Source organism: Solanum verrucosum, unplaced genomic scaffold (genome assembly GCF_900185275.1).
Source record: "Solanum verrucosum unplaced genomic scaffold, falcon-dt-bn FXZP01000303.1, whole genome shotgun sequence".
In the NCBI taxonomy this organism is placed as follows: domain Eukaryota; kingdom Viridiplantae; phylum Streptophyta; class Magnoliopsida; order Solanales; family Solanaceae; genus Solanum; species Solanum verrucosum.
This window is the reverse complement of record NW_026019911.1, coordinates 756,902-768,143: the sequence shown is the minus strand read 5'-3', so window position 1 is coordinate 768,143 and position 11,242 is coordinate 756,902. Positions and strand designations below refer to the sequence as shown.

Sequence of the window (11,242 nt, the reverse complement as noted above, 5' to 3'; positions counted from 1 at the left end):
TTGACGATCCTCAAGCTCGCCTTTCTTTACTTTTTCAGTTTATTTTGTTCCTTTTAGCATGTTAGTGTCCTTGCTTTGCTCCTCAATCTATATACCTAAAAAACAAGGCTTTAACATCAATTTATAGCACAAATTAGGCATTTGAGGACACTAAATCTATATAAACAAAGACCTAAATGAGTCCAAATCTCGGACTCATCAGCACTCCCATATTAAACTTTTGTCCGTCCACGAGTATAAGTCAAGGTCAATATTTCAAAAGGGATGTCTCAAACAGTGCTGCATAAGATTCAACAAGATTGAACACAACAATGTTGAATTTCCTCATGCAATGATCAATTGTGCACTCAAAGATTCAACTTATGATTCACCATTACCAAAGATGCTCAAGTTCACAATACTTGCTTTAAACGCAAGTTCAAGCTCAACGAAGGTACTCAAATGCCCTCACAAAAAAGATGATTCCATATTCACACACTATTTCTCAATAATTTAAAGTTCTGAAATCACATACAACTCTCACACTCACAAAGATGAACACATGCATGACTTCACTCATAAGTTTACCCTTATTATTCAATCAACATTCGTTTTAGCTCACTCAAGATCACAAGGGTCTTTTCAAGGGTTGTAACGGGGCTGAGTGTAAAGGTTTGGTTATTTAGGCTCAGTGGCTGCTACCCTAATGATATGTGGTTTGAACATCACTTTCTTCCTTTTCTTCAACTTTATTTCATAACCTTTTCATTCATTTTATTTTTCTTTCTTCTTTTCTTATCTTTTTTTTACATGGAGGGGTTCCATATTTTTTAACACCATTGCTCAAAGCGGAATTATTCACACTTCTTGATCTACCTTTTCTTTTCACCACACCCCCTACTTAGTCTTTTGTCTTAAGTTGGTTATTCAAACAAACCACACTTCTTGAGAGTTATGGGTGAATGGATAAAGAGGGGTCACAATTGTTCAAGTTTCTTCCAAGAAAATGATAAGGCTCAAGGGGGTTCAAGCAAGGTTCACACATCTCATAAGGTTGGCCACAAAAGAAGTATAATGTCAATTTGTTTCACTCTTCAAAATTGTTTGGTAAGATCATTTCAAGACCTTGCATCACTTAGTCAACCTGACCAACAGGGAAAATTCTAGGTGTCGTGACACACACTATTCAAGGTAATCTCATAACACAAGGCATTGTCACCAATATCAAACAAGACTTCACACTTTCAAACTAGTGTGCAATGTTCATCACAAGAGACTTTTTCGATAACCAACTAATCACAATGAGATGCTAAAAGTTCACACGTTGTCTATGCAATTTCATTGGCCTCATCGTAACCGCACATTCATTTTGTTCAATTAAGAGCACTACTCAAGTCATCGGTATTGATCATAACCGACACTCAAATTTGCATAAGAACAACCACAATCACACACAGAAGAAGTGGAATTTTTTTTTACCATTTCCATTCATCATAGGGGCCACAAGCTAAAACATCCACAATATTTAGATCAAAACACAAATATAGATCACAAGACCTAATATTCACAAACAAAACATAATCACAAGAGGTAGGTATGGAAATACCTCACCCCACCCACAAAAGAAAATATGTTGTCCTCAAAATCAACTAAAATAAGGATAATCCTAAAATAATAGGGAGGGAGGTAAAACTGATCTTTTCTACTCAGTCGCTCCATCTATCGAGGCATCAATGCCCGATGCAACATCAACACTAGCTCCACTAGGGCCTGCCATAGAAGTATCCCTCAAGGAGGATTGTTGGGCAGTCTCAATCATGGTACCCTCTAGGTATGCCAAATCATCATAGAAAACTGCATCTCGCTCATCAAGCTGCTCCTCATCAGTCTCAGCCTCAGACTCAACAGCAACAACCTCTTCTGTAATATAATCTACATTGGTAGCCGGAGGTACCTCAGCATGGGTTGGAATCTTAGCACTCGGATCCTTAGGGATCTCAACCGACACACGCAACGAAGTGATGTATGTGGACTTCAGATGGTCCACATCCTTCCTCGGCTCAGAAACCTCGGCTTTCAAAGTTGTACCTCGGTAGTCACCCCCTGCTCTCTGTTAATAATAACTACTCTCGATGTGAGAGAATCAATGGAAGCTTGGAGCGGTGTGAGCGCGGCAGTGATAGCTCTCTTAATCATCTAGGGCACATCGGCCTCGAGCCAGAAAGCCCGCACATCGGTAGAATGGGCTAGGTGTCCCATCTTGAGTAGCATGTCCTGGGTAATTTGAGGCTTGGTAGTAGTGGAACCATCAGTAGCTCTAGGGGGCTGGGAAGGAGTGGAAATAGATCTAGGGATGTATCCATCGGGGATTCTCTCCTCCTCTCAGCCTCATCTCGTGTATATTATATATATATGCACCGGATATCGATGGAAGATGTGGGAGTGACCTCGATATCCCTCTTCTTGTCACAAGGAACTCCAGCCCGACGACATAACTCCGTAATAAGCACTGGGAATGGAAGGTATGGCTGTCATTGTTTGGTCCTCATGGCCATCTCCTGCTCTATGATTAACCTAGATTCAGCCGCTTCTTGGCAATGATAGATTCGAGAGAAGCCACCTTTGGGTGGTGGAGAATGGACTCGTTCTGTGACGGCATGATAGAGTTGTTGATGAACCCAAACCAATACCGAGCTGATATATTCAAGTCCTTCTTCTCAATAGGGCCTCCGGCCTCAATCCAACTTGGGGTGGTGTTAGAAATTAGGGAAGCTAGCCATCCCTTGAGGTCATGTAAAGTATGTCAAGTGATCATGTTGTGGTAGTCAGGCTCAAAACCTGTAAGCTTGCCAAATACGACATTAATATGGTCGCTGCTACATCCCACTGTTTTCCCTCAAACCATCCCGGACTCACCCACTCTGAAAGCACTGTCCTTCTTCTTCCCCTGGGGTACTAAGTCAGCATATGCATTGTAGAACTCTCTGACCTAGATGGGAATGCATGAGCCATAGGGCCTGGTAAATATATCGAACCTGTGGAATTTAAGTGTCCCACACAAGAGAGTACTTGTACACCACGCCATATGTGGACAATCTCTTCCCCTCTAGAATGGTCCTCAATCCCTCGGCCTTTAACCAGTTGAGTATTCAGGGAGGAGGACCCTAAATTGGTGGTGCTAGGACCACTGTCTATGTCGGAGTTGGTACTGTATCAACAACAGGAAGGGTAAACTCTGGGATCTTAGATGGATCTTGACGAACTCTTGCACGAATCTATGCTCACCGGGTCTATAGTTGTTGGTCATCCTCAGGCTCGGAGAGTGGGGCCTGTGAATAAAAAGATTCCCCATCACTACCGGAGTTGTGCTCCAGTCTCTAAAAAAAGTCTAACTAAATGTTCTCAATTTTCACGTGCTCAGTATCTTTGAACCACACTCAAAATGCCATTAGGGCAAAAAATGTTCAAATGGTTAGAATTTAGAGGGGTTAAGGTGGTCAACAGGTACAAGTGTGAATTCAGTTGTCTAAATGCATTATGCGGACAACTTTAAGTGACTGTTGATGACTTCAACCTATATTTTATATGATTGCATTATAATAGCTCTATTTTTAAAAGCACCTAGATTTATGACTGGGCGATTAAAGTTAATATATATTTGATTATCAACCTTGATGTTGTGGCTTGCAGGTGATTCGAATCTGGTTATGGGAGAGAGTCAAGTCTTCCTGCTCAATGTTTGCAAGGGCTGTACATATTTCACAGCTCGATCAGTGCGCTGAGACCAGTAGAAGAAAGGACTCATTTGATAGGTTATTTAAGTTCTTGATGAAGATCTTCCTCTTTTGTCCGATTGAGGGGAAAATGCAATTAGTGCACTGATAGAAAATATCTATCCACAAAAATGTATTCGAGCTGTTCTTTCTTTTGCTAATGAGGAAAAAACTATGTACTCTATCCATTGTGCATGTCAATCAATGATAAAGACTTTTCTATTGCTAGCAGATTAACAGGTAAAATAGTCTTTTTACATATATGCTTAATAATGATCCAGAGCAATTTGATTCTCCTGCAACACATTGATATTTATGCTTTATTTTAGCCGAGGCTGTATCGGAAACAACCTCTCTATCTCTACGAGGTAGGGGTATGGTTTGTGTACACCCTGCCCTCTCCAAGCTCCATTTATTGGATAACATTGTGTATGTTGTTGATGATCTGCTCTCCATTTCAACACCTCATGATCTACAGTACTAACTCTCTTCAGATGTACTCGAGCAGTTGCATTATACCAAGTACTTGAGCAGGTTCGGATTTTCTTGGTCTGTTTCCAATCATTTTTCGAATGGATCCGTCTAATAGGATTTCTTAGAGGTAGTGTGGAGTTACACGATAAATTGGTGTGATCCTATCGTATGCTGGCTACATAGTTTTATGGGACTTGAGTTAAAAATAGACTCTTACCCAATTCGGTACTAGATACTACTCCTAAAATATTCAACATACTTTATGCTCAATCACCCTTTACAAAAAAAGGGGACTATTACTTTACTTTACTTCTCACTTTGGTCAATTACACTTTACAAAGAAAGGGACTATTACACTATTTTACCTCTCACTTTGCTCAATCACCGTTTATAAAGAAAGGAACAATTACATTACTGAAGTACTTTTCAAAAAAATCAATCAAATTCTTTCTTTCCTCAACTATCAAATAGTTCATATGAAATCATTTGATTCTTCCTTTAATGACCCTGCTCAAAACTTGCATTTAAAGTGTATACTTATGGACTTATCTTTCAAGTCCAAGATTGATATATTAAAATATGAAAACTCTTATACTTTTCTGAAAATAGTGCTCTCTTTTTCAATATAAACATGATACATTCGGAACCCTTTAAGTTCCCTTAAACTCTTTTTTTAAAATAATGCTTTTAAACTTTTCTCTTAAACTCACTTTAATTTTCAAAATCAATGTAAGGAAAATTAATGACTCAAAATACTTTTAGGAAAACACAATATATATAGGATTCATGTGGAACTACAAGCATGAACAATAATTCAAGAATTTCAATGCATAAAGTACCGCATTCTCATAATATAGGAACCTCATAGAAGTGAGGGGAAAACCCTAGATTCAATTTGCTACTGACTGAATTGAGATGTAGGGTGTGAGGACGAACTAGTCCAACACTATGAATAGCCTTACATACCTAATTATGAATCTATTAGACTTAATTTTTAGTTGGAAACTTGACTTTATCTTGAGGTTGAGGAGGAACATTAGCTTTTTGGAGGAAACTTTTGATCTAGAATCTCGGTGCTTGCTCTTGATAAAAGAAACTCTTTTATGAAGTTTTTAGAGCGGAAGAACATGGGAAAACCTTAGGTGGAAGGATTCTCTTTGTATCTTGGATTTTTTACTTGAAGGTTTTAGAGTACTTGTGACCTTAACTTATATCCAAATCCATTCTCACACGAAAGAATTGACCTTTACATATATGAGCAATTTAAGAATTACCCGATACGACCTTACATGTAAATAAAAAATGGTTTGTGACTTAGCTTAGAAATTTGCGGGATGTTACAGTCATATTCTTGGGGGGAGTGGGGTGTACTTGTGCCTTATCCCTAATATTATATATCACATGTACTAAGTTCAACCCAAAAATAGAAAAATAGATGGCATTAACTATGAGAAAACTATTAATTTTATATCTTAAAAAGATAGAAGAATACACATCATAAAAAATATAATATTTTAAAAAAAAAGTTTAAGTCCTCTATTTGAATTTAGTTTAGCTTTAGGCAACTTTTGTGCTTAAGCCACACAACTAATACTTATTAGGATGAAAAAGCAAAAGATACCTAATAAAGTTTGAAAAGATACCTGCTAATATTTGCAGTAGTAAATTTCTCATATATATTTAGAAGAATACTACATATCACATGTACAATTTTAACCTAAAAATTTGCACATCACTCGGCACCAAAGCTGCAACCAACATAATTTTGGGTGATTATGTTAAGATGATTTTGCATGACATCCATAGACGGATAAGGAGGAAAACACAGGCGGTAAAAGCATCTGTGCGAGGAAGGCAAGCAATCATGAGAGTCTAAGGTTCTGTTGTGAAGTTTGGAATCTAGACGACCAAAAACCTCAACAGGCAGAGACTTGATTGAAGTCCAGAAGAAGAGAAGCACATTTCTTTGCTCAGCCGACATACTTCTAACTATCTGTAGCAATAGAAAAGAAAACTTTGAAAATGCTGTCACGATAATAACTTTGAAAGAGTTCAAAAATCTACCACATCCGAAAACAATGAAGAAAGAGAAGATCAAAGGGACAAAGGTGTAGACTTCCCGATAATTAATACTCTAAAAACAAACTTAGTAGTAGAAAAGAAATAAGTACCTCCCAGAACCAGGATACTTGAGGATCATCTTTTTTGTAGCCATTATAATTTGTATGTTCTTTCCAGTCCACTATAGAAACAACTATTTTACTCCCATGAAACATCCAATTAAGGTCTTCATGATCTAGGATCTGGTAAAAAGATTCCCAAAGCCGTCGGCCAGTAAAACCACAAGCAAAATGGGCTACCTAATGAGCAGTTGATGTGACAAAAAGGTGTTTAACAAGAAGATTTACATAGTTATCTTTATTCTCACTGTTCACTATCGTATTTTTCCCATTACGGCAATGCTCCACCACTTTTCTGGATCCCAATTCTTCGTCTTCACAAACAAATGTTAGGCCTAGGATATCTTCATCCACCATCTTCGTATCCATCTCCAGTATCTTCTTGCAGCCACTGTACAAGTAGGGATCTGCATTCCTAATGTCTTCAAGCGAAATATCCTCTCCAGCTAATTGCAAAAAGAGCACACGATCAAAGGTAATGCTTATTTGTACTCTATGCAACAAGGCCAACGCAATCATCTTGCCGGAGAAGATAAAATACTCAAGGTACAAAGAGTCCACTTTAGATGTTGCAAGCACAAAATGCAGATGAGGGTTATTTGCGTTGTAACAGAGAGACTAATATAACTTTTCGTGAAACATAATCAAAAGTTTGTATCGAACAGCTTGCGACCATCTTATAAATGCAGTTGTGTAAGATTCATCCTAATCTAAGGAACTCTGATGGAGTAAACTCCCAGTTGTTTCAAGCATAATGTAACGAGGAAAAAATAATAATACAACTAGTAACTACTCATTCATAGGCCATACAATCCAATTACACTAATGCAACTTCATTGAGAAATATATTCTAGGTAGAACTGCTATGGACATAAATAAGACTTGAACTGTTTCGATCATTACTTCATGAATTTTATCTGATTGTCAGGTGTGATTGGAGAATCAGAGAACCAAAGGACATAAAAAATAACACAATTAAATATACTAACATGAGAAATAAAATTGATACAAAATCAAACTTGTCAAATCCAAACAATAACATAGTATCCCAAGTCTTTATAATAATATGTCTTTTGTACTGTCCCTGTAAGAAAATCCGCTGCAGCATTGACATGATCCAATCGTAAGCCTAGCAAGTTAAAGATCTTGCTCCATATATGCGCTACTTTTTTGCAATGGAGGAAAACATGATTCACTTACTGCAGATATGTATCCCTTTCATCGAGAAATTATTCTATCTTTCTTTTGGGCCGGTTGCATAGCTAAACAAATCCGAGAAGGGGAGTGTAGCAGTGGTTTGGTACACAAAAAAATGCTAAACAACCTGAAATTCTATTTTTAGCGGGTATTATCTTGCCATATCATGATACTATTTTTTTTCATATACTCAACCCTTGAATAATGAATAGTGCATGTTTATGTAGTTTGTTCCACAAACAACCAATGTATGTCCTCATTTCTTTTTCTTTAGTTATACAAGTTCCATTTTGCTTACCATTACTTCAAATAGATTACTGAACTTTGGAATTGCTTATGTAGCAATGAATCAGTAAATCCCTCAGACATTGGTTTCATGAAAGAGTTGGACTTCAAAGAAATCTATGAGGGTATGAACAACAATATCAAGCAACCATGCTATGAGGCTATGAACAACAACATCAAGCAACCTTACATGGTTTAGATAAAGATTGATAATACGTACACTCATACTCACAAATATTCGACCTTTATGTCATACTATTTATCTATTTTTGAGGAAAAATCAGATAAGAAACATCATTCATACTCGACAACTTTAGATCAAAAAACTAACAAAAGGGATATATGAGAACAAAATGTCATATGTATGTGTACATAAAGGCAACAAAAGTTTACCTGGATTTGGGAAAAACCTTCTACCGTCATTTGGGCATGAAACAAATAGAGCATTCTGAGGGTTGAAAATGGCTTCACATACCAAGGGAAACCACTCCCTCAACATACCAAGCCCGGTAGCTTCTTCATTCTCAAATCGCATAAATAACTAGCCTTGCAATGACCTAGGACTAGCATGTCCAATGTACTCAAATTAGTCCTCAAACAAACGAGACCTGCAAATGAGCATCTCGTAAAATTTCTCATTTTTGTGCCTCCCTTCTTGAAGCATCTTCAAGGCAAAACATTGCCTTATCAAAAAATGTGCTACTTCCTTGTGATCAAGAATCCACTAATAATCTATAGACTTTTTTGAAAGTTTACCTATCATAAAGAACAACGCAACTCTTCTTTGCCTCATCTTCTCCCAAAACATTTCCTTCAAACCCTTATACAACTTCAAAATTCTTTCTAACTCCTTTAAAATTAAAAGATACCAGGACCAACATCATACAATAGGCTCACCTCTTTCAATGTTTACCAAATCCAACTGGCTTTTCAGTTCCTTTAGACACAACTCCGATTTTTCTAACAAGTCATGAAAAATACGATGCACACCTTTAACCTCAGATATTTCATTGCTTGCCTTATTTTGGATCAAGGAAGGGAAACTGACCGGACTGCCAAATGCTTTTTTACGCCATATTGCACACTCTACCGGATGCATGAACTTAATAAAATCACGCACATCACTCTCTGATAATTGTATAAATTCAGTTGATTGCACACTCAATTCTAAAGCATGAGATAACCTAGTTTCCAACTCATGAACAAAAGGGTAAACATCCTGCAATCTTAACATCATGGACATTCCCCTTCATCATTGCAGCTAAACTACTGCGGCAAAATATATATAAAGTATCATCAACACCCACAACCCCTCTAAGAATCTTACAGAACTCGGAAATAATAGGAGCAGACAGCCTATATACGGTTACAGGATTGGCGAAAAATGTATTACATGAATCTATAAATTGATAAATACATCCATGAGCAACTTGTTTTTTAGTTATAGAAGGAGATACATAAAGTTTTACCAGATCCACAGGGACAGAGGAGTGAATAAATATTTGGAGATATTCCTCTGATCCATCTGCGCCATCCTTTGGGGTCATTACAAGAAAATCGGTAAGAATCTTGGTCATACGGGTGACATCAGCATTAATATCTGTGTTTTCATTGTAGTTGCGATGTCATGAATAACCAAATTCAAGTCACTCATCAGCTTCCACATGTAAGGATGGCACATGTTTCGCATTTTCCCGATGAGTTGCAGGGTATCGTCAGTTTGTATACCACATTCCGATAACGTTTGGGAAAACTCAAGATGTTTGGCACGGTAGATTAATCGTTGTTTCATTGCGGAGGTCGATCGAATTGGTTGAATTTCGGTGATGGTGTTGATAGTCCATTGTATCAGACGAATCGACTTGAATGACTAGGGTTTTGCCGCCGAAAAACATATGGGCGAAGAATTGAATGGGAGTTTTCAGAGAAGAATTGAAGAGGGTTTTATCATGTCTCATTCTGGCTGTGCTAGCACCGGCATAATCATTGAACTTGCATTTGGTGCTAGTTTTGTGAGGTAATTGGTAAGCCATTGATGAGAAAGAAGAGAATATTTTTGAGCTCTGTTATGTTAGAAGCACTAATTTTGAACACATATTAGAGGATGTCAAATTGTTCTGTTAAGTCCCATCCTTCCTCCACCTGTGCAAGAAATCTAAAATACTCCCCGTTTTAAACTATTTTCCTTTTTGGTATGTTTCAAATATTTTAAAATTATTTTTTAAAAAGATAACTTTTTTGTGGCAATATTTTAACTTTAGCTTTCCACATGTATATCTAAGGTCATAACATTAAATGTTAGAGGAGTGTTCACAAAAATGAGTCAGGCAAAAAAGAAGTAAAAAAAATCCAAAATACTCCCCGTTTTACAAGAGAAATAAATCATTTTTCTTTATAATTTGTTTCAAAAAAGAATTGACATATAAATATTTTAGTTTGTTTCAGAAAGATGACTTCTTCCTTTTATGGCAATATTTTAAATTTATCTTTCCACATGTTTATTTAAGGTCATAAGATTAAAGGGTAATTTTGGTACATTTGATATAACTTTAAGGGATAAGGTACAAGTACCCCCCTATACTATGACCGAAATCCCAGAGACACACCTTAACTAAAATAAGGTCCTATTACCCCCCTGAACTTATTTTTTTTGGGAATTTTGTACACCTTTTGTCTTACGTGGTACGCTCCATGACTCCACACAATTGAGGCGCGTGGGAGATATTTGGATGCCACATAAGCCAAAAAGGTTCACAAAATTACAAAAAATGGGTTCAGTGGGGTAATAGGACCTCAATTTAGTTAAGGTGTGTCTCTGGGATTTCGGTCATAGTCTAGGGGGTAGTTGTACATTTTCCCTAACTTTAATTTAGAACTACAAGATTAATAAATCTTCTTTATTTTCTTAAATTTTGTGTCAAGTTAAACTGGTCAATCTTTTTTAAATGGAGGGAGTACAATGATAAAAGTATTTATGATTCAAGATTTGTACGATGTATATGGAAAAACTACCTTTTAGACATATATTCATTCCACATATATTAATCATACATTTACTTTCAAATAATTACTTAAAATTCCACTATTTTAAAGAATTTTGTTTCATATTTGACGTGATATACACCACTCTCTAACGCAAAGAATAGAATAGAGCAATTGTGTATAATATATCCCTTAAGGGTCGTTTTGTAGCTAGATAAGCTCGAGGATAATATATGGAATGGTTATTTATGTATTAATTTTGTACCATGTTCAATTTGTAATAAGATAAAAAGTAATGCATGTATTAATTTTTTAAAATATTAGGTTGGTAGGTTTGCAAATGTTATATCAAAATTATTCATGTTGTATTTT

The 11,242-nt window shown here is 36.6% G+C and overlaps 1 pseudogene; it reads right to left on the bottom strand.

Moving 5' to 3' along the window:
• Nucleotides 1-5,958: 5,958 nt before the first annotated feature.
• Nucleotides 5,959-9,921, bottom strand: LOC125821846 (E3 ubiquitin-protein ligase UPL5-like; annotated as a pseudogene).
• Between the last annotated feature and the right edge of the window lie 1,321 nt (nucleotides 9,922-11,242).